General features: G+C 39.9%; 1 long non-coding RNA gene across 1 annotated transcript in view; it reads left to right on the top strand.

Moving 5' to 3' along the window:
- Positions 1-2,514: 2,514 nt before the first annotated feature.
- LOC123391923 overlaps positions 2,515-27,520 on the top strand; it is a 47,065-nt gene continuing 22,059 nt past the window's right edge. Inside the window, exon 1 of the long non-coding RNA XR_006606604.1 lies at positions 2,515-2,778. This is a non-coding gene — a long non-coding RNA (uncharacterized LOC123391923). The remainder of the gene's footprint in view (positions 2,779-27,520) is intronic.

Below are 27,520 nucleotides of genomic sequence, written 5' to 3'. Positions count from 1 at the left end.
AACAGGAGTATAACCTTCCTGGGGAGCCTACTATCATCACCAAAATTGTCAAGGAGATCTTATAGATGTCACTTCCACTGCTAATCATAACAATGGGACCCTTACTTTATGCTTTCATGTGATCAGAAGGTAGTTCTATGGACACTGAAAAAACCTATATCAGACCTGCACCTGCCATAAGATTTGAGTTTACTTGCCACTTCCAGTTGTACTTTTTTAATCCCAGGAAAAATACTCAATGCATTTTTCATGATCAGGATACTAGATTTTATTTATATAGCATAGAAAAAATCCAACGAATCAACTTTAAACAGTGACATATTTGATACCATGTCTTTATTTACACAGCATTCTGAGAACAGCAGATCTGAAAGGCAAACCAAGGTTAATGTTCTGGCAATCAGCTAAAGTTAATTGATGGAGACATTTCAGGGTAAAATAAAATTATCTTGACAGCTTTTCATTAGGATAACAACCTGACAGTCAAGGACTACCTAATTTTTTCCCTAATCACGACAAATTATTATTAATAGCAGCTTACGCGTGTATTACATCTTGAGAGACAGATTCATGCAGACCTTAGAGCATAAACTGAGGAAGTATCCCCCTCCCAATTAGCTAGATCCCGGGCATTCTTTAAATAATGATATAAGACTAGTTTATTCCAAATAAAGTTCAAATGGTTTTAGCTTCTTAAATTTAGACCATAAGGCAAAGATCTAAAAATATGAGGAGTGTTAAGAAGTAATGTTCCAGAAACTTTCACCAAATAATTGTAGCTCACATGAGTAATTTGTCTTTTCTGTTTTGGAGAGAATGACTCACTGATCAGAAAACTTTGCTTTATTCACAGAATATACATTATATACCTGATGTGAATAAATGTTTTATGACTTTGGAATGGGTCATAACGTCATAAGATGAAGGGGAAGAAAGAAACTCTTTATTTGGACACACTTCCTAAGATAGACTTGGAAATATTTCCCCAAATTTTTGGTGAGAATTTGATGGCTTTCATTCCACTAAGCCTTGAGATCATGCCTTTATATATTGATGAGTGCTGGGAGAAAGCAGAACATGAAAGATAAAATCCTGGGTGGAAGCTGGAGAAGCTTCATCATCACTTTGGTCTATCTTTATGTCCGTCTGAGAATCCAAGAAAACTCCATAAGAGTAGTACGTGGAGAGGAGCCTGACAAGAGACCATCCAGGTAAAGTGAAACTGAACACAAATTGGGAATTCCTGACTAAAGGTGAACAGGCCTGCCCCTGGCATTTATGTGGCCTAGGAATTTGTCAGTTAAAAATCAGTTGACAAACTGTTAAATAAAACATGTTTTATCTTCCTATCTTGAAATTATACCATGACAAGTTTCAGAGCAGGGCACCCCAAAATAAGCCACTTTGGAATTCTGATGACTTTGAATTAAAGTTACTTAAGAAACAGCCAGTAAAATAAGAACACTCTGACTGTTCTCTGTCCCCCTGAAAGCAGGAAATAAATTTCCCTTGTGAAGTGTACTCTACCTGTACCCTGACAGCAACAGAAATACTCCTCACCAAGGGAGGGAATTCAGGGCCAAGAAAGCTGGATAAACAAACTTTCTTTGTCTTGCCAAATCTTCACAAATTGTTTCTTTGTTTAAAAGTTATAAAAGCTGCCTGCTTTGGTCCCTTCCTTGAGTCTCATACTTTTATGAGCTCCCAAATGTATGAAATTAAATTTCTTTTTCTCCTGTTAATCCGTCTTATGTCAATTTAATTATTAGATCAGTCGAAGAGCCTGGAAGGGAAGAAAGGACAGCTTGTATAATGACAAATAGAACATTCGTGTAAAGCTTTTGTTTTTATACAGCTTCATAAAACTTAATATTCATAGTTATCAATTAAATTTAAAGGAGAAAATATGTACTGTAATAAATATCACATTTTAAATAAAAATAAATGAAGCTGAAATTTTTAAATATCTCAATATTCAATTTTACTAAATATTCTCATAAAAGTATTTGCAATTATATTATTCATCTTCCAGCTAGTTGCCAGTGTAAAGAAATGGTATCCTGCTTCTAGATGTACAGATCTAAGGGAAAAACGAATTATTTAATATTGCAAAGTATTCCTCGGCCAAGTACAACCGTTGTGAATATTGCACCAATCCATGAATATTTTCCAATCGTGAATTGGAACACAAAGAAGAGCAAGAAAGAAGATGTTTAGCATTACTGGGAAATGATGCTTTATTCTGTAGGAATCTATTGCTATCTGAATCTCATCATGCCTGAGTGGAAAGATTTGACAAATTAATTAAATCATCTTTAAAAATTTTTGACAAAAGCGGTTTAAGAATTCCAGAATCATTGAATCTTTTTAGAAGCCTCTGGGAAGCACACCCATGTTACATAAGGAGCTTTCACGGATGACCCGTGGAGGCAAGCACAAGTGTAGCCCCAGGGCACCCTGGAAGAGAGGTTCAGGAGGGCTCCTTGGCTGATGGTTTGGGTGGGGAAGGGGCTGTAGATGGGATCAGGGATGGGAGCAAGGAGTTATTCGGAGGTGCAACTCTTTTGTGAGGTTTCCACATCAACAAACTTTGAAATAGAATTGTAATTGCTCACGTGACCCTCTCTAGATTTGAAGTGTATGGTATGTTTCATGGAGTGTTTTTCCTTCATCAGAGTCTGTCAAGGATTCTTCAAATAACCCAAGACCCTCCTAGAATCTATTAAGAAGCAGTTTCAGGAAAGCTCTCCAGAGCCCCATTTCAGCTGCCACAATAAGGTAAGATCAAAGGAATGGATGCTAACTACCTCAATCATAGGCTCAGTTTTTAAAGTATGTGTTACATCTGGCCATCTGGCTCCTGTGTTTTTGTGTTTTTTTTGTGTTTTTTGTTTTGTGTTTTTTTTTGGTTTTGTTTTGTGGTTTTTGTTTTGTTTTGTTTTGTTTTTGTTTTCTTTGTTTGGTTTTTTTTTGTTTTTTGTTTTTTTTTTTTGGTAAGAGGACAGAGGTTAAAACTGTGAAAAAGAATAGCATAAAGATACATGATAATGAAAAACTTTTTTTTTAAATATATTCTTTTACTTCCAAAGACATCAGAACTCAGAATGAATTCAATTTTCGCGGGGGTGGGGGGTGTGTCGGTGATTTTTGCAACCAAACAACCAAATAATTAGTACTTAAAAATGATAATACTAAAAATTTAAAGAGAAAGAGTGTTGCTATGGAAATTATTCTATGTGCATGTGATAGGTGAGTGTCTTAATTTGAAATGTGAGGGAGTCTTGTTATATCTAGAGCAGCAAGTTATACAGATGGACACCACATTCAGTAGGCCAAACTGAGGAGTCTTCATTAAAGAGTGGGCAGCTGCAAGGGGCTCATGCACTACAAAATCTTGCAGCCCTGAATGAGCTCAGGGGTAGACTTATAAAGGCATAAACTACATCTTGTTGCCAGTTGCTAAAAATTGCCAAGCATAGTATGGAAGCAAAAATGCTGGGTTAAGCAGATATTTAGGGTAGGGGTACATTTCCTGAAATTGTTGTCTGGAGTATTTTGCAATTTTTTTCGTTAAGATTATAATAACACGTGTATAGATATATGACTGTGTTACAAAAAGCCAACTCTTTACAAAAATGGCAAGACTTATGCCAAGTCCATCTCTTAGGTGTCTCAGTCTCAGAAGAAATACAAGTTTAAACTGCATTAATAATACTTTAAAAATTCACTAACCTACATGAGAAGGACACTATTTGTGTTGAAGAAACTCTCACATTATATTTATTCAACAACGAGTATATAATCCTTTATGATAAAAGAACAAAATTCTTTATGTTAAAAAATCCTTTATGTTAAACTAAAATTGTGAAAATTCCCCTTCTGTTATTTGTGTTTTATTAGTTAGTACATAAACATCAAGTGTGGAAGAAAATGAGCACATGTCCCCTTTTAGGACAGGAGTGGGAATGGTTCACTGATAAATACTCAGTGTAGGGGTGGTGTATGTGCCAAAATATCAGGGTCTAAATCAAAATCACTTTACTGAGCAGATACATAGTCTCTAAGGGGGTCTTTCTAGACAAATTAGAATACCCTCTGCTATGTTGAAAGGATTGGGCATGATGAAATATGCTCTAAGTACAAATACTCCATGATACAAGTGGGCTTATGTAGACATTGGAATTCTCACAACACTGAGAAAGAAGTCAGACAGGTTAGAAAAGGCAGGAATCCTCTTGGAAGGGTGTTGCTTTGACTATTTGTTTAATAACTTTTCACTGAGAAGCTGGTTTCTAGACCCATAATATAACACCCTTCTATAGTCTCTAATAATCTGTAAATTCTAGAGAATTGACTTCTCCTGGTTGGATTCTTGAGGGCTTTGGAGTTCTTAGAATGTGTTTGCTGGAGTTATCAGATTCAAGAGACTCTGACTCACAAGGCCTGTGCCTTTATTATTTAGCAAGAGTCATGGAATTAAGTACAAAAGAACCAGAGTTCCAGCTTGACTATGACTGTGCTGCCAAAACTCTTCAGAAAAAATTAAAATCTTAGCTGCACCCAAGGAGAGGCCCACAGATGGCAAGACTTTTTATTTTTATTTTTTTAAGTAATCTCTACACTCAGTGAGGGGCTTGAACCCACAACCCAAAGATCGAGAGTTGCACGCTCTACCAACTGAGCCAGCCAGGCACCCCAAGGACTATTTTTCACTGTAGCTCAATGCACAGATTAGGATCACTATTCATATCACTATTTTATATTATCACCTGCACTGAGCTCATGGTTTTCTGCTCAACACTGAAAGAGGTAGATTAATTTTTTCTGGACAGCAGGTGTCATTCAGCCTGCTGTTGTTGCTATGCCTTTAATGACACCCTAAAGACTTGAAAGAGTTAACGTTCCTTCCTTTGTATCAGAAAGTAACTTAAGGCTCCACAAAAATTTAGATTCTCATTATTATAATTAGAGATAATGAGGATAAATGTGCAGAGATAATTGGTGCATAGCGACGGCAAAAGGACAACAAGCATGGACAACACTATTTGGCAGGAACACACGTTAATACATGGGGAGCAGCTGACCAGCTCTGAATGCTTTAATTCCTAAATCTACTCTGTTTCAGGTTTATACAGTGCCCATCACCTGGGCCTTATTCTTTATGACTATGTGCTGAACATTGACTGAGTCAAAATTGTTTTGTTATGAGATATTCATATCACCTTAGGGAGGTTGGCTTATATTATGACCCTCAATTTTCCTATAAGCTGTTGAACATGAAAACATATCTTAGAGTAAATGAGTTCCTAAGAGGAGAGTATGACACCATGAAACTGTTAGTGCTTATTCTCCCCCAAGCACTGAACTAGGAAGCAATTTTTAATATTTTAATCCCCTGTCAGTACTATTCCAAGGTAAGAGCACCACCATAGATTCAGTGGTTGGAGGGAGGCTAGGGTGATGTGAGGGGGCTGGCCCGGACTTAAGAGTTAAAAGGACCATGATCTGAATTATTGTATGGTTTCACTCATGTGTGAAATTTAAGGAAGAATGCAGAGGACCACAGGGTAAGGGAGAGAAACCTGAATGGGAGGAAATCAGAGAGGGAGACAAACCATGAGAGACTCTGGACTCAGAGAAACAAACTGAGAGTTACAGAAGGGAGGGGAATGGGAGGCTGGGCTAACCAGGTGCTGGGTATTAAAGAGGGCATGTGTTGTGATGAGCCCTGGGTGTTATAAGCAACTAATGAATTGTTGAACACTACATCAAAAACTAATGATGTTCTGTATGTTGGCTAACTGAACATAATTAAAAAAAAGAAAAGAAAAGAAACCTCCCCCCCCCAATCCTAAAAAAGACCACCACCAGAGAAGGCAGTTGGCTTGAGAGAAAAGGGATGGTAGCACTGTGAGTTAGCACTACAAAAAGACCTCAAGTTGATGGCTCTCAATTACCTGTACACCCTCTTATCATCTCCAAGATACAATAATGGAGACTGCTTCCTTCTCTAGTCACATAACATATCTTCTCTTGTCTATGATTTTCCTTTAACTGTAGGGCGACCCTTGGTGTTCATGTTACTGTGATTTAACTTGAGTAAATTCATGGAGGAAGGAGTAAGGGGAACACATGTGTGTGATATACCTAGAGTCTATATCCCCTTACAATTATACTTGCCCACTAATACTGCTATACTTAAAGACTATGATCCAACAAGCGTTTTGCCTTCTCAAAGAGCCAGTCTAGAATGTCATATTTTTCAAATTTGTTACCATTTTTTCTTTAAACATTTTATCATCCATCATTCAGATGCAAACATCTGAGTTTATAGTATTTTAGCAGCTAGTGTGTCTCTTTTGTATCCCAACAAATCCAAGTACTTTAAGAGAAACCAGAGGAGCAAGAGTTTAATCTTCCATGCTTTTTCCCCTCCCCAGATGATCTTGAAGAAAACTTCAGTTTCAGTTTTCCCAGTTGTCAAATGAGGATGGTTGTGTTTGTAATGATTACTTCAGATATGTGGGAAAATGCTAAGTGCCATATGAACACTGTTACAAAAATGTAGCTCCAACAGATGTATAAGAAGGGAATCCTCTACACTGGAGAGCTATGTCTTGAATTTCATAAAGAGTGAAATTTAGAAAAGGTTTTATATATGTTTGCATGTATGTATGTCTCTTAGTCTTTAAAGTGCTTTTAATCAATTTTATGAAAATAGTAAAAGGATAACTTCTACGTAATGAACACTAGTGATTTAAGGCCAGGGACATATTCTTTATTGAATAAAATAGAATCCAAACCTTAAGTTAAAATATGCCATGAGCAACTCTGTGTGTGTGTGTGTGTGTGTGTGTGTGTGTATGAGAGAGATTGTCAAAAATCAATGTCAGTTTCTTTAACATTTATTTCTTGATTTAAAGCATAAAGCATTTTTCACATGTCAGTCTACAATATAATTTGGCAATTATCATTTGGCCATGTGAATTTCTTCCTATCCCGAATGTCATAGTATTTATGGCCCACCTCCTTCATGGGTTTGTGGGAAGCCCATCTCGCTGCTTCCTGACACTCACACAGGAGACATAATTGAAGTATGAACTCTGATTGCTTCTTGTCTTGATGAATAGGGCTTTGTTTTGTTGTGGTTAACTAGACAATGAGAAATGAAGGTTATGAGTTCTTGGTCTTTCCTGCCTTGATTTCCTTGGGAGACTCACAAGATACCTCATGGCTGTGGACAGTTTACTCCAGATCATGAAAATGGCATATTTAATTCTCTCGTGTCTGATAGGGAACAGGATTTTAATAGCATTATATCCACAAATCACTTATGTCCAAGAATTTGATCCCACTGGTAGTTCCACTACCAACATGAAGAAACAATGGATATTCCTTAGTCATTGAAACAACTATCATCTTGCTTGTGATCTGCAATTGGTTGAAAATTGTCATGTGACTTGCTGTGGGGAACTCTGGCATCTCTTCTCTCCACAACCATTAATGGAGTGGTTCTTAATCAAGGGTGATTTATCTCTCCCACCCTAGGGGACACTTAGAAATGTCTAGACACAGGGGCACCTGGGTGGCTTGGTTGGTTAAGTGTCTGACTCTTGATTTCGGCTCAGGTCATGATCTCAAGAGTCCTAAGATGGAGCCTCGTGTGGGGCTCTGTGCTTAGTGCAGAGTCTGCTTGTTCCTGCCTCTGCTTCTGCCCCCGTGTGTTCTCAATCTCTCTCTCTCTTTTTCTCTCTCAAATAAATAAATAGATGAAATCTTAAAAAAAAAGAAATGTCTGGATATATTTTTGATTGTCGTGACTGGGGAGGTATTGAAGACATCTAGTAGATAGAGGTAAAAAAATGTGGCTAAACATTCTACAATACACAAGATACCTCCTCCTCTCACATATATACACACACACCAAAGAATTACCAGGTCCGAGATATCAATAGTGCTGAGATTGAGAAATTCTCTGTTTAAAGGTTCAGGGTAAAGGGTTTCCATTAGCTGACTTAGGGCAGGGAGAAAGAACCACAAGTTTGGGTAGGATCCACTGCACATTGTCTATGCAAAAGAGTCAGGTTTGGTGATAAGTATGATTCAGAGCATTCCTGTTAGGACAAATACATAAGGCTCCCATTTTCTTCTTGCAACCACATTACTACTGCTTACACTTCACTGCTGATTCTCTAAAATAAAGCATTCAGTGTTTACTTTCCCATTTCTTGATAATCTTTCAGGCAGGAAAGAGATCCAGAGCAATTAATGACATGGCACATTTTCATCATATTCCTCTCTACCCCCAGCCCAGATATACAGGGGATTGTAAATTGTGCATATGTGGTGACTTGAACGTCAGCCCGTATGAGGTGGTTTCTAGGAGCTGCCCATCATCCACACACAAAATATGCAGGTGGTGCGGCAAAGCAGCTGCAGAATAATGGATCGACCTCCTAGGATGATGCCGAGACTCATTCATATTAAGTCAACCTGGGATCTGCAATCTACTATAAACTGAGTGAATTTAATAAGGGCATCTGTTATGTTTCCTTCCACTTTGCCTTCAGCAGGCCTTGCATTTTTTCTGGGGAGTGAGGTTTTCGTTTTCTGTGTCTCATGACAACACCTCTTCCCCTCCATGAAGCACTGAGCTTTTGCCAACTTTCCAGTGACCTTCTGAATAAATCAGCTGTGTTCCGTCAGGTGGCAGAGAGGGCATTTTGAATTTTCTGTGGCAGATGGTTTGACACACCTAATTGAAGTAATATATCTTCTAGATAGTCTTGATATGCTATAAGGAAATGTACAGCATGTCACATTGTGACAAATCTCTGCTGGCTGAAATAGGAAATTTGGAGTGAATGTGCAGCACTCTGCATAGACATTGCATTTTTCAAGGGAGAAAAAACCCCCACCTCTCGACATTCAGCTTTATTAAGGCAGACATTTATGCCAGTTACAGCTAAGAAGGGCATCAAGGGCTCTATTAGCCAATCTGGGAATAGTGTTATAATGAACTGAATAAAAAAGGCCACCTGTTCAAAATTAGGCATAATCCAGGAAAGGGATGGCTTTCAAAAAGCCCAAATAGAGGTATGTAATTTACAGAACTAAACTCCTTTATTGGCTTTCAAGATCCACAAAATGGGACTACATTTTCTTATAATAGAAACTCACTGGGACATAATGGGAAAAAAACAACTGACTTAGAGCTCTAGCTTCTGAGAGAGTTTTCAGGTATGCTCCAAATTATCTGTGGAAAGACATTCCATGAAGAAATTTTCAGCTTTCACTAAGTGGAAGCTTTTATGTATTTAGGTCTGGGTCTTCATGTGGAAGAACTTTTGTGGTGGAGAACAGATGTAAAAAGGCTGTCCTTTTTTAAAAAAAAAAAAAAATGTGTTTTTTTTTATTAACATATAATGTATTATTTGCCCCAGGGGTAAAGGTCTGTGAATCACCAGGTTTACACACTTCACAGCACTCACCATAGCATAAACCTTCCCCAATATCCATAACCCAACCACCCTCTTCCTACGCCCTCCCCCTGGCAGCCCTTAGTTTTGTGAGATTAAGAGTCTCTTATGGTTTGTCTCCCACCCAATCCCATCTTGTTTCATTTATTCCTTTCCTACCCTCCAAACCCCCACATGTTGCCTCTCAACTTCCTCATATCAGGGAGATCATATGGTAATTAAGACCGTCCTTTTATCAGAAGCTGGATCATGACTGTCTTCAGTCTCATAGGTTCTTTTGTGGGGTTGGTGGTTGGTGGTACCATGAGGAAGCCATTGCTGAGAGAATTGCTATCACAGAACTGAAGTGGGACTGTGGTCCCGAGAACCAGCCAGGAGTAAATGTTATAATAATGTATTATAGGGGAAGAAGAAAAAAGAGGTTTCTAAAAGCAGGAATAACCTGGAACCTACAGCCTCCCCACACCCTACAACTTAGCACTGTTTAGACTATAATGATTGATAGCTTGGCCCCTTCATCTTGCCTGGGCCTCACACATTCACCGGTCTCACCCCTGTCCCAGACATTCATAGAAAGACAGAGCCCCAAGCTATTGTCAGTAGGGCTTCCTGCAATTTCTTAGAGGCCTGGTCCTTACTACTTTTAATTTTATTTTTTTTTCAGTGTTCCAAAATTCATTGTTTATGCACCATATCCAGTGCTCCATGCAATATGTGTCTGCCTTAATACCCTCCACCAGGCTTACCCAACCCCACACCTCCCTCCCCTCCAAAAACCCACAGTTTGTTTCTTGGAGTCCACAGTCTCTCTCGGTTTGTCTCGCCCTCTGATTCCGCCCTCCCCCGCTTCACTTTCCCCTTCCTTCTCCTAATGTCCTCCATGTTATTCCTTATGCTCCACAAGTAAGTGAAACCATATGGTAATTGACTCTCTCTGCTTGACTTATTTCACTCAGCATAATTTCTTCCAGTCCCATCCATGTTGATACAAAAGTTGGGTATTCATCCTTTCTGATGGAGGCATAATACTCCATTGTATAAATGGACCGTATCTTCTTTATCCATTTGTTTGTTGAAGGGCATCTTGGTAATTATCAATTTGGAAGACACTTCCCCACATGAGGGCTTGCTGAACATTTTCCAGAATTCCCAACATATCTAGAACAATCTGTATAGGTCCAAAATATAGTGCTTTAAAATAAATCGGTTGCTATTTATCCTACTTCTCTCTTCAAGTGCTCAAATGTCACCACTCCAGAGAGGTCTTCTCAGAATATTTTGTCCAAAACACCAGGACCTATTATTCCTATATCATTACACTGGTCTGGTTTGATTTATGGTACTGTTACTACTTGACATCTTTTTGCGTATCCATTTGTGTATTTTCTGCACCCCTTCCCTGGACATCCTCATTTCCTTGCTCCATCCCCATCATAAGACCACAAAGGCAGGAACCAGATAAGTCTGTCTTGTTCACTGTTGTATCCAGCATCTAGACTAATGCCTGGAAAGTAGTAGCTGAAGAAATAAATTTTTTAGATCATTGTCATGTTGATTGTGACTTTCTGACCTAGTCCCTACCTAAAGGGTGGGTATGCTTGACATTGTCACGTACATTACATGAGTCAAGAGAGGCAGACACAGCAACAGGTGTTTAAGACCTTTAAATGATCTTTTCATGGATGGAGGGTTTATTTTTCTGACCTCTTGTCTTTCAGATCTTGACTCTGACATGATGAGGTTCTCTTTCTTTCTTTCTTTCTTTTTTTAAATTTTTATTTATTTGACAGACAGAGATCACAAGTAGGCAGAGAGGCAAGCAAGGCGGCGGGGCGGGTGGGGGGGGAGCAGGCTCCCTGCTGAGCAGAGAACCCATCTGTGGGGCTCGATCCCAGAACCCTGAGATCATGACCTGAGCAGAAGGCAGAAGCCTAACCTACTGAGCCACCCAGGCACCCCGATGAGGTTCTCTTTCTTCCTCAAACCTCAGTTCTTTCTGACCTTAATGCATCTTTTCGGCTCAAGCCTTCTGCCTCCCTGATTTTGGTTTCCAGAAGCCTGTTCTGCTTTGTCCAAGATTACAGTCAAATTTCTGATTTCATCATCCCCGTCCGTTGGACCTATTGTTTCTCAGTCACCAAGTCCTTCCTGTTGCCAGATCCACTTGATCCTTGTCTAGTTTATTTGCCATTGATGCAACATTGATGCAACTCATAACACTTTTCTTCTTGAAATATTTTCCTCTTTTGGTTTCTGTGCCCTTACTCATTCCCAACCTTTCTCTTTCCTTAATGGCCACACCTCTCCAGTCTCATTTATAGGCTTCTTCACTCTCCAACCATTATGAAGTGGAAATCTCTAAGCCAGTGCTTCTTGGTTTTTTTTAATGTGCATACACTTAATGCAGGGGATTTACTAAAAGGAAGATTGAGATTCAATATGCCTAGGTTGGAGCTTATGGATCTGCATCTTTGATGAGCTCCCAGATGATGATCACACTGCTAATCCAAGGCCATCTATACCTAGCGATCAGAGGGATCTTTTAGAAAGTGAACCCCTCAGAACCCCTCAGTACTTCCCACTACACATTGAATTAGGTCAAGCTATTTATCATAGCCCTTTCATGAGCTGGTCCATCCCTACCTACCTACCATACCTACCTCTCCAAATTCACTTTAGGCCATTCTTCTGGCTCCGTGTACTCTAGCCTCATTACCATCATCCTGTTCCATAAATACTCCAAGTATTGCAGTTAAGAGTGTGGGTGTGAGAGCCAGACTTCCAGGGAGCCAATCCCAGCTCCATCACCACCATCTTTATGACCACTGGTGAAGAACTTAGCTTCTCTGCCTCTGTTTCTTCTTCTGTAAAATAATAATGATAACATCACCTGCCTATAGGAAAATGTGAGGTCTAAAAAAGCTAATACATGTAAACAATTAGAATATAGCATGTGGACAGTGTCTAGTAAATATACACCATTATTAATTCTTCCTCCTCGTTTGTCTTTCTCCTTGCCAGCCTTTAAGAGATAATACTCTTTCTGCCAGGAAATCTTTTCCCTTGCTCTTCGTATTGCTGGCTTCCTCTCATCCTACTGAATGAATGTCTGTTCCTGACCTCAGTTTGTATGCTGGTATGGCCTGACCTGAATTCCTAAAATCAAAGGAATCTAGACTCTAGAATATAGACACTAGAAATTGACTTACAGCCCTGTTAGCTCAACTCTCCTGTTTTATTGATGCAGAAAGTAATAACAACATCCTCACTTTGATGACTGAGCTAATATTCCCAAGTGCCTTGTGCCCTGATGCTGATTAGCTCTGGTATGCTAGTTTAGCAGAAAATATGCAGAACTCCTTGGTGTTTCCAGATTCTTCATTCAGCACCCTGACCCCTTTTTCACCCCAGGAACCTTGTTCTATTCCACATAAAATTGCCTGGAAGGAAAAGAATTAGTCAATGTTTGGATGCTTTTGGAAGGAGCCAGGAAAGAGGCTTTATGGAAAGACAGTTGAGAACAAGGAAGGAAGGAAGACAGGCTCATTTTGATCAGTGGCCAACTTTCTAGAACTTAAGAATGGAGTCAAAGTTTGGTATGCTGTCTTCTTCTTTGTCCTAGCCCAAAGAGTGATTTGCTGCCACCTCTTCTTTCATCCAAACCCACCTCTCTACTTTTCCCTATGCATCATTGCCAAATTAATTTTCCAAGGACTCATCTTTGTATATGTCACCATCCTGTTCAACAATATTCAGTAGACCCTTTCTCCTTATATATTACTAACTATTGGCTTGGAGTTTAAGGCCTTCCATATTATAGTCCTATCCATCTCTCTTATTCTGTGTCATATTCCCATTATGATCCAATCTCTGCTAGAAATTTGCTTCACTTAGTTCTTCAGATGCTCTCTCCTGCCTCCATCCTTTACTCAAAGTGTTGTTCTTATATGCAAGATTGTCTGTTCATCTCAGGGCGTGACCAGTAGTTTCTTCTAACCCTCTGGTGTTAGGTAGTCCACAGGATGGTACAAGGCATGCTATTCTAAGAGCTCCTTCTAAATGTTGAATTTATAAAGATCATCTAAGCTGTAGTATAAGCCATTAGCAGACATTAGCCTGAAAGATAGGATCACAGCAGATCTGGAAGGAAAAAGACTTAGGATCAGGCTAAAACTGCTTAATCTAAGGTACTGAAGAAAGAGCCTTTTAATTAAAAAACGAGAGGTCTGCATGGAACAAAAGTAAGAAGAACTTAAAATTAGTAGAGAGTATCTAGCTCAGCCCAGGAAAAAGAGAACTTTGATGTGATGGACACAGGAAACCAGCATGTTCTGGAAGGGAATGGCCCCTGCTGCAGCAATCTCATCTGAGACTATTTAACTCCTTTGGTATATGACTGTCTAACTCATTTCTCTTTGATCCCACCTCACTAACTACATCTGATTATGAATTCAGGTTCCTCTCTTCCTCTCCTATCCCGTCAGGTATCCTGAGTCCTAGCAGAAGGCTGCCTTCCCTGGTTTAATTGGGTTTTATCACAGGAAATGAATATGCCCTTGTAAATATTTTGATATACTGATTTGTACATTTGCTCTTTTGTGAATACGGTTATTGGGAGTCAGTTCTCCACTTTTGGATCAGCCCTGGCCACCATAACTAAACTGAGCTTCTCAATCTGTACATGTGATGCCAACAGCTTGGAGAAGTGTAGCCCCACTGAGTTCTTCCCTTGTGAGTGAGTGGCATCCAGGGCTCCTTCTCAGGCTTTTCACCTCTATCCTCAACAGTACTCAGCAGTAACATTCACTGGCCTTTAGTAAAGGTACCAGTGTTATGTAACAGCTCAGCCTCCCCAAAGAGACTGGTATCTCTGATAAAGTAGGTCTTTTTGTCTTAATCCCAGGGACTGGCACACTACCTTGACAGACTATGGTCTGTGTGATGTTTATATAGTTACTGCTGATCTTCTACCGCTGGAATATAAGGTCTGTGTCATCATCTGTTGCCTCTTATGCTCACTGCTGTACCTCCAATGCTTAATAAAGATTGCCTGGCCTGTATTTGGTGTTCAGAAATATTTGATGAATGAATTGTCTGAGAGGCCGTGATGTTCCTTTCCTCTTAGGGTCTATTTTATTTTATTTTATTTTAAATTCTGGTTAGTTAATATATAGTGTAATATTAGCTTCAGGAGTGGAATTTAGTGATTCGTCACTTACATATAACACCCAGTGCCCATCACAACAAGGACCCTCCTTAATACCCAGTATCTATTTATTTTAAAACAAGCAAGAAAGCCAGTTAATTTAACCTGATCACGCCCCCGACTTCCTGACACCTCCCTCCAGGCATTGTCAACGTTTTAAAAAGCACTTGCTCTGGTTCCTGGTCAAATGTAGATTTTTGTGCATGTACATGTCATGGACTGCTGTAAGTACTTTGTATATGCTCACTTTTTCGATCTTCACAAGCGCTCTGTGAGGGAGATGTGGTAGTTAATCCTCTTGTTGCATGGAAGTAAATAGGCACAGGTATTGAAATGATGGCATTGCATGTGAACTCAGGCAATCTGGCTTCAGAGTTTGTGTTATTTTTTTTTTCCTCTCTCTTTAAGATTTTACTTATTTATATTTGTCAGAGGAGGGGGGGGGGCCTGCGCAAGCAGGGGCAGAGGCAGGCAGAGGGAGAAGCAGGCTCTCCTCTGAGCAAGAAGCCCGGTGCGGGATTTGACTCCAGAACCCGAAGAGCATGACCTGAGATGAAGGCAGATGCTCAAGCAACCCAGCCACCCAGGTGTCCCAGAGTTTGTGTTCTTAATCACTAGACCAGCTGCCTCTCCGATGGTTATGGCACCTGCCTCTTTATTTGGAAACTATCTAATTCATGAGATTCTAGTGCATGTGTTAAAAGGGAGGCTTGGCCAAAACATGTGGGAAGAAAGACTTCTTGGTTTATGGTTAACAAATCATGTTAATAATGAGCATAGTTTATTTGTTTACAACATCATGATTAAATGAGCAGATTATCAACAGATAGATAGGATTAGATCAGACAAAGAACTCAAGTCCTGCTAACCTAACGGCATAAAATACACTCTGTGGGCTCTGAAAGTAAGACCAACTAGGCTTGGAGAATGACAAAGAATTATCACCGTTCTTCACCAGCAAAGGGCCGTCTCTATCACCCTGCATGATGGAAAGAAAATTGGCCTATAATATGTCCTTCCTATGGTTCTCTCTTTTCAGACCAGAATTGCCCTTGCCAATCGCTGCTGATGAGGTTCAGGATAGTCCAGTATTCTTGGAAGCTGCTATAAGCCTCTCCCCACCCCCACCAAAAGGCTGAAGCCCCTGCTGGCTTGGTCCCTGGGCTCAGGGAGCCACTTGAATTTGTGTTAAGGAGCATACATTTTGGAGTGAGGCACTTCAGAGACTACTTAGTCCTAATTAACCTGCTTAATTAACTACCTATAACCACTGTTCTCTCATCTATAAACTATGTACCTCATAAGTGGGTCTTTAGGTAACTTAGGCCGTTGCCCAGCATGTAGTTAGCACTGTATTATACACTGATATGTATGGGTGTATATGTGTGTGTGTGAGAGAGAGAGAGAGAGAGAGAGAGAAAGAGAGAGAGAGAGAGAGAGAGAGAGAGAGAGAGACAGGGAGAGATAGAGAGGGGAAGAGAGAGAGATCTTCTATTCTCTAGAACAAGGCATCAGGTTCCAGAAGGAGAAGGAATTTGCATTCCTGGCAGATTGTTAGGCTCCAGCCCAGGCACTTAGCTTTTTCACTGTTTTCTTATTTCTATAGTAATACCAGCTTTACAATTACTGAGCAGTTACCCTGTGTCAGATGATGCCTTCCCTATATTTTAGACTTCCCAGCAGAACAGAGATGGCAAGCTCAGATAGAATAAATCATGGAGAATCTACTAAAAGGACATTCACAGAAGTGTGATTAGGGTGTAGGGAACCCACAGAGGAATAGGGCAACACCCTATGGGTTAGTAGGAAAGAATGAGAGAAGCCTATCCAATGCTGTAAGAATCAAGCTTTCCCCCACCCAGCTGGAGGATATTGGACCAGCCTGTGAAGTGACCTTGATGGGAGAGAGTCAGGAAATATAGTACCTCATTCTCCTTTCCCTATGACCTTGTATTGGGGCTCCACAGTGACCATACACAACCTGGTCATGCACTGTTCTATGTGCTTTACAATTATTAACTTGGTAATTCTCATAACAATCTTATGAGGGAGGTACTATCATTATGTCCATGATATAAATGAGAGAGACTAATGACCCTGAATAGCCCAAAGCGATCTTGAAAAAGAAAGGCAAAGCTGGAGGCATCACAATTCCAGACTTCAAGCTGTATACAAAGCTGTAATCATCAAGACTGTATGGTACAGGCACAAAAACAGACGCATAGATCAATGGAACACCATAGAAAACCCAGAAGTGTACCCACAGCTATATGGTCAAATAATCTTTGACAAAGCAGGAAAGAATGTGCAATGGAAAAAAGATAGTCTCTTTAACAGATGGGTATTGGGGGAAACTGGATGGCATGCAGAAGAATGAAACTGGACCACTTTCTTACACCATACACAAAAATAAATTCAAAATAGATGAAAGACCTAAATGTGAGACAGGAAACTATCAAAATTCTAGAGGAGAATACAGGCAGCAACCTCTTTGACCTTGACCATAGCAACTTCTTAGTAGACATGTCTCCAGAATAAGGGAAACAAAAGCAAAAATAAACTATTGGGACTTCAAGATTGAAAGCTTCTTCAAGTGAAGGAAACAATCAACAAAACTAGAAGGCAACCTACAGAATGGGAGAAGATATTTGAAAATGACATATCTTATAAAGGGTTAGTATCCAAAAGCTATAAAGAACTTATCAAACTCAACACCCAAAAAACAATAATCCAGTTAAGAAATGGACAGAAGATAGGAACAGACATTTTCCCAAAGAAAACATACAGATGACTAACAGCCACATGAAAAGATGTTCAACATTACTCATTAGGGATCTACAAACCAAAACCATGATGAGATACCACCTCACACCTGTCAGAATGCCTAAAATTAACAACATAGGAAACAACAAATGTTGGTGAGGATGTGGAGAAAAAGGAATGCAAACTGGTACAGCACTCTGGAAAACAGTAGGTTCCTCAAAAAGTTAAAAATAAAACTATCCTGACCTAGCAATTGCACTATTGGGTATTTACCCAAAGGATACAAAAATACTGATTTGAAGGGATACATGCACCCTGATATTTATAGCAGTATTATTAACAATAGCCAAATTATGGAAAGAGCTCAGATGTCCACCAACTGATGAATGGGTAAAGAAGATGTGGTGTCTGTGTATATGCATGTGTGTGTGTACACATGTGTATACATATACATACAATGGAATATTACTCAGCCATCAAAAAGAATAAAATCTTGCCATTTGCAACAGTGTGGATGGAGTAAAAGTATATTACACTAAGTGAGATAAGTTGGAGAAAGACAAATACCTATGATTTCACTCATTTGTGGAATTTAAGAAACAAAACAGAGGAACATAGGGGAAGGGAAGAAAAAGAGGGAAGCAAACTGTAAGAGACTCCTAATGATAGAGGATAAACTAAGGTTGATGAAGAGAGGTGGGTAGAGGGGATGGATTAAATGAGTGATGGGGATTAAGAAAGGTATTCGCTGGGGCACCTGGGTGGCTCAGTTGGTTAAGCAACTGCCTTCGGCTCAGGTCATGATCCTGGAGTCCCAGGATCGAGTCCCACATCAGGCTCCCTGCTCAGCAGGGAGTCTACTTCTCCCGCTGACCTCTCTCCTCTCATACTCTCTCTCTCAAATAAATAAATAAAATATTAAAAAAAAAAAGAAAGGAACATACTTGCTGTGATGAGCATTGGGTGTTATATATAGGTGATGAATCACAAAACTCTACTCCTGAAACCAATATTACACTATATGCTAACTAATTAGAATTTAAATAAAAACTTGAAAAGATTTTAAAGAATCCCTCCTCCCCCAAAAATCAAGAAACTGAGAGAGGTTAAGTAATTTGTCTAGAGTCAAATATCTAGTGAATGTTGTAGTTCAGATTCAAATTCAGGCATTCTAGTGCCCATTCTTAACCATTCTGCTCTACTGACTCTGATTTATGATAGACACATATATACACACACAGATAGATATAGACAGGGATGATTGCAGAATTGAAATTGTGTTACACGTTCCCATTTCCTACCTTTGTTTTGTTTCTAACTGTTGTCTTCAGCATTCATTTTGTTGCAGTTATTTTTCTTGATTATTTTAACCTCAACTAAGTATGGAAATAAATTTTTCAGCAAGAAATAGAACATACTAGTAACAAGCCATTAAAAAATCAGGTAGAAAAAAAAATGTACTCCCCAACCTATACACATGCACACATGCATGTACACTGAAGAAGCCAAGAGAAAAAGTTCATGATTTTAGTCAAATATTGAATCACTTGACATGTAGTTACCCTCACATGAGTTACTTAAATAAGACTCAGTGTATTTAATTGGTTCTATGTGTTTGATTAATTGAATAGAGGCAGAAATAATTCATTGGCAATTAGTTAACTGATAATTTATTAACTGGCATTTGTTATGTACTAGAGGCTTTGGGGATTTAGGGATATATAGGACAAGTCCACAAAACTCTCATCCTCATGGTCTAGTTGTAGGAGTAAGATATATACCTGTGTAGAGGAATGTTATGGACTGAATGTTTATGTCCCCTCCAAATCCATATGTTGAAGTCCCTAACCCCCAAAGTGCTAGTATTCTGAGATGGGGCCTTTGGGAGATAATTGGCATTAGATGAGGTCATGAAGGTGAAGCCCTCCTGGAGGGATTTGTGCCCTTATAAGAAGAGACGTCAGAGAGATTCCTTGAGCTCACTCGCTTTCCCTTGTGTCTTCAAAGAAGAGGTCGAATAAGCACATGGCAAGAGGTCGAATAAGCCACCTGCAAGCCTAAAGAAGAGACCTCTGAATGAAGCCTACCTGGCCTTGGACTTCCCAGTCTCCAGACCAGTGAGGAATAAATTTCTGTTGTTTAAGGCACCCAGGCTGTGTATTTGGATGTCATGACCATGTAGACTAATACCAGGAAGATAATTTTAAAAAGTAGCTTAAGGCAGTAAGTACTTGGCACTTAGTGAAGGACATAATACGTATTTTAGAGGATAAAGGTATCTAAGGAGCTGTGGTGGTTGGATAAGGCTCCCAGGACTTGGGGGGATTGGGGTAGAGACAGAGGTTGCAGACTCACAAACAAGAGTACTTAGTGACCATGCGGATTCTAAACATGCCTACTTAGGATTCACATGCTTGGTCTGAGCAAACTGAGCTCCCCTCAGGTCTCTGTGTCTGTCTTTCCCTGTGACTGGCATGTTCCCCTCCTCTTTACATGGCTACTGTTAACATCTGCTTAGCCTCAGAAATGTCTCATCCTCAGGAAGCCTGTATTGGCTCCCAGCTTTCATTATGCTCCCAGTTAGAATTCCCTGACCTTCTGCAGGGCACTTTTCATAGTGATATTTAAATTACTAATTTCAGTAATATTTTGTTAGTGCCTGACTGCCTTATTGGACTACAAGCTCTTTAAGTGTCCAGTTTGGATTTTTTTTTTTCTCCCCATCATGGTCCCAAATCCTGGCAGTCTTAGTAGGCATTACATACTTAATAAATGTTTGTTGATTGACTAAATGGATGAATGGCGATCTCCCTCAGGCCCCATGAGAGAGCCCTTACTTGCATAGCAGTAACATATTTTAAAGACTCTCTCTCTCTCTCTCTCTCCATATATATATATATATATATATACACACACACACACACACACACACACACACACACACACATACATATATATTTTCTTAGACCTGAAATAAGAACACATATATAATCAAAAGCAAAATGTTATGGTCTCTGGGGGTGTTTTTTAATAAAAGGAGTTTATTTATTTGTTTGAGAGAGAGGAGAGAGAGCAGGACAAGGGGAGGGGCAGAGGGTAAGGAACAAGCAGACTCCCTGCCGGGCAGGGAGCCGGACACAGGCTCGATTCCAGAACCCTGAGATTATGACCTGAACCACAGTTAGACATTCAACCAACTGAGCCACCCAGGAAACCTCTGAGGCCAAGTTTTAAAAATACATTGGTTTGCTCTGACCTGTCATAGCCCTCTTCAGAGCTTCAATTTGTTTCTGACTTACAGAAATCTGAGAGGATGGGAGCCTTTGATCAGATGACAAAATAGACTTTGGTAGAATTGATGGCCACATAATAGCTAAAGGAGAGCTGGGGTGTGGTTCAGACATCCCTTCAAACTTTTGCAACTTGTCAACTTATCACAGGATGAGAAAAGTTTTTTTTTTTTTTTTTAAGATTTTATTTATTTATTTGACAGGCAGAGATCACAAGTAGGCAGAGAGGTAAGCAGAGAGAGAGGGGGAAGCAGGCTCCCCACTGAGCAGAGAGCCCCATGTGGAGCTTGATCACAGGACCCTGGGAACAACCTGAGCCAAAGGCAGAGGCTTTAAACCACTGAGCCACCCAGGTGCCCCAAGTTTGTTTTGTTTTGTTTTAATTATTATTTTTAATTTTTTTACTCTCTGCTTAAAAATACAAATATAATGGACAAAACTGCAAACATTTTCACTAGAAGCCTTTCCAGGTAGTAGAGGTAAAACAAATGCAATTGCATTTCCTTTTTTTTTTTTTTTTTTAAGTGCTTTAAATGGGGCTTATACTCATAACCCTGAGATCAAGATCTGAGCTGAGATCAAGAGTCAGATGTTTAACCAACTGAACCACCCAAGCACCCTCATTTGTGGGATCTGAGCCCCTTAACTATTTAGTAAGAGAAGTGAGGAGCTAAGCCAAGGGCATTTCTTCCTTTTCTGTTGGGTTTCTCTGTGAGAGTCCTTTGATTGTATTCAGCCACTCCCATTTCCAGATTGCTATGGTATCAGATGTTTGGGAGAGAAAGTAAAATCTGTTTTTAAAGACCTCTAATTAACAGTGAGTTCAGAAACTCCCACCTTAATGGCTTTGAAATAAACTGCTTCTGATATGTTTCAGGACAGGTTTCCATCTTTCTGAGATGACCCTGGTGGTGACAATCTTACCCAGACACTCAAGGCTCTAGTTACTCTTCACATTCTGCCTCCACAGCATACGGCCACTCATGCTCATTCCCTCTAGGTTGTGGAGGTGAGAAAGCTTGTTGTGGTCAAAGCCCCTTTCTCCTTTGGACATTTGTGGAACTATAAGGCCTTCCCTAACCAGGACTCTGTGTAGGAGCTAAAAACAAACAAACAAAAAGTCATGAAAAAAACATGACTCAAAACTATCTCACATGTCTAAATGCCTGAGCATGTCTCTTTCTCACTGGTCACTCATTCTATCAGCTACTTAATAGCCAGAAAGTAATATATTAAAAAAGCCTATAAGCAATCAAATAGATTTCACAATTCCAATATATTAAGTTCATATAGTTTATTTACATAGTTCAGATCTTCACTTTGTCCCTGAGTATTCTTGCTGTGTACAATATTTTAACAAGTGTAGGAGTATGTTTTCCCAATTCATAATATATTAGAAACAGTATATCAGAAAGGGAAAACCCATTAGAATGAGTGAGAAGTCATGATGGCCATATTGTGATGGAGGATCCAGAGAAATGAGGACAGGCATATTCAAGGGGCACCTGAATGGCTCAGACATCAGGCGTCTGCCTTCAGCTCAGGTCATGATCCGAGGGTCCTGGGATCGAGCCCCATCTCAGGCTCCCTACTCAGCAGAAAGCCTGCTTCTCCCTCTCCCACTCCCTCTGCTTGTGTTCTCTCTCTCACTCTCTCCCTCAGTCAAATAAATAAATAAAATCTTTAAAAAAAAAGGCATATTCAAGAACTTCAAAGAAAAAAATAGCAGAGTAGTCTGGGGCCATTTTGTACAGGGACATGTTGGAAAGCATTGCTGTATGACAACCATGCAGGATAACAGGATGTTCATGGTGTTGACCCTGAATTGTCAAGCAAAATAAAGAGACAAAATCATGACAGGTAATCTCTGTTTATGAGGCAGATAAATATTTAATATATGTTAGAAGTATTTTCAAAGAAAATAACCATTCAAAGCCTATAATGGATAAGTTATGGTTAGCTGGAAAATTCATTTATGTGAAACACCATACTTTGTGATAATGTCAAATAAATGAGGTGAGTCATCTTGTAAGAGTTGAAGAGTACAACTAATACAATCTTGATTTCATAAACATACTGAAATACCCATGAGATAAATCTTCCTCAATAAAATTTAATAATAATATATTATCTCTGTTTCTAACATGCCTGGAGTTGGGGCTGGGAGTAGAGAGCAAAACAAAACAAAACAAAACAACAATAACAACAAAACCCAACAAGGTCTCTCTCCTATATACAAAATGTTTGCACATGACTGGTTACCTCCAATTTGTAAGCTCTGGGAAAGATAAATTCTCCAATCTGTGTAAACTTCAGACAGTGCAATTAACAACAGATTGAAATAATTCAGTTAACAAATATTTCAGTAGGGTGCCTGGGTGGCTTATGGGTTAAGCCTCTGCCTTCTTTCAGGTCATGATCTCAGGGTCCTGGGATGGAGCCCTGCATTGGGCTCTCTGCTCAACAGGGGGCCCGCTTCCCCCACCCCCACCTGCCTTTCAGCCTAATTGTGACCTCTCTTTCTCTGTCAAATAAATAAAATCCTAAAAAAAAAAAACAAAAACAAAAACCCCAAACACTATTAAAGAATAGTGTGTGTATATATATGTATACATATATATATTCATATACTCATATATATATATTTATATATATAAAGACCAAAAAACCAAATGTTTCAGTAGAATAGAGGAATTGCATTTAAACCACCAAAACTAGAGGAAGAAAACCTTAGCATCCTAAAGAGTTTGGCTTACATATTTCAGTCTTGCATTTGGGAAACAGAAGGGTACTCAAATGCTGCATGGGGTGGTTCAGATTCACCTGGTTTCTCTGTAGGAGACACCAAGGATATTTTCTCTTTCCTCATTATTAGATTTGTCTTTGTCTGGCCTCTTGGGTACTGTGGAGATAAGTGCTTTGAAATTACCGAGAGAAAAACAGATTCATGGTTTTGTTTTTTCAAATATCTTAGTAAAAGATTAGAAAATTATCATTTGTAAGGTTGTAAGTAAATTCTTAATGAAGCATGCCAAATTGAGTATCCCTCCAGGCACACTGAATTAGCACCATGGACCAAAGACCTACAAAATAACCATATTCTAAGCTAAAGTCAGAAGTTTTTAGGATTCCTCATTTACCTCTGCTTCCCAAATTTCATTCCTGGGAATGATCCCTGTTGTCTGCCAGACACGTTGTTTTGAGTTTGCTGTACCTCACAACCCATGAAGTGGGCTCTACGGTGCTGGTGGAGCACAGGCAATGTCTCATCTATTCAATTTGGGGAGCTTAGCACAAGCTGCTCAGCATCCCAGGGTCTAAATCACTGCACATCTCTTTCATGCACCCTCTACCTGTCCAGCTTGATATGTATCTGTCGTGATGCAAGAATGAGTTACTGATGACAGCTTGAGCTCCTCTAATAAGTCAAGGAAGACTCTAGAGTGCTGTGACAAAAATTTGCTGATGGAAAAAAGATTTTTCCACTCAGAAATATCCCACCTCACTCCTGCCTGTGTGCCACAAATTCAGTGGGCGCTCCTTCATTTGAGGTCCTCCCTTAGTGGCTACCCTCTGTAGCTGTTCTTTTTCTAACTCTGATGCCATCGATGAGAGCCCATTTCTTTTCCCACATCTGGTCCACCTGCTTTGGGAGGGAATAAATAGGCTCTTGGAATCCAGTCTCCATAGGGTTCTCTGTAATAAGAGAGATGACTTCCTCCCACTCCAAGTCAGTGATTACGTTGTCCTAATAGAACCTAAATCATCCCGTACTACCTCAGAATGTACCCCACTGGCTTTTACCCATGATTGATGGGGGAATTGTGGCTCAAAATGGTGCAAGGAAATAACCAAAAGGAGTAATTTTTCCAAGAAAAATGTTTAATGCATTTTCAAATGTTTGATCTACTGTGAACTTCAAAATGGTCCTGTGTGGAAGGTACTACAGGGATTCGTTTTATCATCCTTATTTTACAGATGAAGAAATTGAAAGAAAGTGACTTATCCAGTGTTCATTCCATCAATTGCCCTCCCGAATGCCCAAGCAGTGGGTGTTCTATGCAACTGATGAATCACTAAATTCTACCTCTGAAACTAAAAATATACCCTATGTTAATTGAGTTGAATTCAAACTTTTTAAAAAAGAAATTTTCTAGAATTAAAGCCTTTGGATAAAAAGAAAAAAAGGGACTTATCCGAAGTTACACAATTAAGAATTGGCAAAAAGCGGCTCCTGGGTGGCTCATTAAACATCTGACTCTTGATTTTGGCCTAGGGCATGATCTCAGGATCCTGGGATTGAGCCCTGCGGCCCACTCAGCGGAGGGTCTGCTTGTCTCCCTCTCCCTCTGCTCTCTCTCTCTTTCTCAGATAAATAAATCTTAAAAAAAAAAAAAAAAGAATTGGCAGAAGGAAAAGAGAAAAATGGACAGAGACCTTCTGGGTCAGCCATACTTTCTATTTCTGGCTGCTGGCTCTCTTGGCCATTCTAGAGCATCATGGGGTGTTGCAATATGACAACAACATTAACAACAGCAAGTTAGTGCTTTCCTTCAGATACGAAGGTGATAGTATGGATCCCATGAAAGACAGGTGTGAAACTATTCATCTTCTTGCCCCTCATGTGACAATGGCAGACATTTCCAAGCTGTTTGGGATTCATGAGTAATGAAGCCTTGAAGTGAGGTAAAACTAACTGGTCCTCCTGGCAATGAAGTCTTTGACCTGATTAGCATCAGGCTCTATCTAATCAAGACAGTCATGTGTAATGAAGAGATTGATCAGCGGTTCACATTAAAGGGTAGAGAAAACCCAAAAATGCCTACAAATGTGTGGCATATCAAATTAAAACTGTAAATGTGCCCTTCCTTATTTGAAATCTGTTGAACTAAATGAGCTTGTTTATATATCTCTTCTTTGGAGCAGAAATTCTGGAATGAAACCCAGCGAAGGCAAGGCACAAATGACTCTGTGTTGCTGGGACTCCTGCCTCCCCTGCTTTCCCTCATGTTACAAACACATTTCAAAGAAATCTTAACTCCCACTCTCCTGTGGTCCCGCTAGCTCAATTAGAGGGGCCAGCCTGGCCTTTTTCACCGTGCCCTGTGGGAATACCCTTTGAGATCAGTGGGGATCCTAGGGCTGAATAAGAGAATAGAATGAGAAGCTGGCTTCAGGGGACTATTTGATCTCAGACTTGGGTCATGGTAAGAGCAGACGCTGCCTGTGAGGATAGTTTCATGCCAACTGAGGCGATCAGCCTCTGCCAGACTGACTGCAGTGGAAGGCAGGCGTTTACCTTAGCTAAACCCTGAATGACTGCCTGTGTATCCTCAATGAGCATATGCAGGGAGTCTAGAGTTCCAGACAGTCATAATGCCAGATCTGCTTTCTGAAGCAGGAAGTTTGTTCAGGTTCCATATTCAAGCTTCCTGCTGAAAATGTTACAGAGAACACGTGCGCCATATAACAGACCCCAGAACCCGATCCAGTGGCTGAAGCTACAGGATTGCTTCAACCCCACCCCAACTTTATCCCTACCACGCCTCACCTAGATCCCGAGAGTACTGGCCTTTTCTCCTACTGTCCACATTGACTGGAGAGAAGAAAGAGAAGAAATAAAGATGGAGAGAGATGAAGAAATGAAGAGCCAAACAGGGCACAGAAGCGGAATGAAAGATGGGAAATGAGGCAGGTTTCTGAGTGGCTTGTAAACCTGGGACAAAAACAAATATTAAAACAAGGCCCTAGGCCAAGCAGAAGACTTTCCTTTCCTTGCTATTCTTGACCTCAGACAAGTCTTTCCTTCAGTAAAGACTTTGCCCTCATCCCCCAAAACACACTCAAGATTGATCTCACTACCTCTTGGCCTTGGAACCATAGGACTGAAGGCAATCCTGTTCCAATCCAGGCTATCCAGGAGTTATTGATGGAAAAGCAAAGTGCCCATCCCTTAGTCAGCTTCAATGCATGCTTTCCTCTCCTCCTGTGCTAATAAGTGACCACTACAGTACACATAGTGTCACTGTACATCCGATGCCCACTCGTCAGACAGAGCCAGCCTCTCTTTGAAGTACTTCAGTAGGAGATAATAATAATGGCACAAAATAAGGAAAAATGGAAGGAATGGGCTAGATTAGATGAACCCTCTCCATCTCTATTTGGTTGAAGCAAGAAGATTGAAAGATAAGAGAAGTAAATAGACATTGTTTTGTCATTAAAAAATGAAGGAAACTGTAACATTGGAGCCCATTCTGCTGGGAGGCAAGTGTGCAGAGTCCTTATAAATATGGCATATGGTTCAATGACTGATACCAATAAACCTTATATAAAAACACACTGGAGAAAAACAACAAATTATGGTCCATTTCAAGTTAAATTTATGAAGAATCATGGTGTCTCACTTCCAAAAAATAAAACGGAGCTTCAAAAATATTTTTGGCTCTCCTGGGCTGGGAGGATTAGTTTTGCCCAAATCAAATGACATTAGTGTCAATCAAATGGTGCCATTTAGAACCATTATCAGGAGATGATAAAGACCATCTCCAGTGCGGTCTACAAGATTTTTTGGGAAACATTTGCTTCTGTATTCTGTAGCAAGGCATGCTGCTCCGCATGATCCACATGAGTTGGTTCCATTTTCAAAATGTAGTACTCTGCTGGGACAGAATTGAAGGAATAAATTATTTTCTGTAGTTAATGCCTCAGGTCAGACACCTTCCTGAATCAAGTATTGTTACTGGAAGAATTGCCTAAAAGCATAATGCATGACTCATGAGCAC

The sequence above is a fragment of the Mustela putorius genome, unplaced genomic scaffold (genome assembly GCF_011764305.1).
Source record: "Mustela putorius furo isolate JIRA1106 unplaced genomic scaffold, ASM1176430v1.1 tig00000407_pilon_pilon_pilon, whole genome shotgun sequence".
Taxonomy (NCBI): Eukaryota; Metazoa; Chordata; class Mammalia; order Carnivora; family Mustelidae; genus Mustela; species Mustela putorius.
Note: the sequence above shows the minus strand (reverse complement) of the source record. Positions and strands in the feature narration are given on the sequence as shown.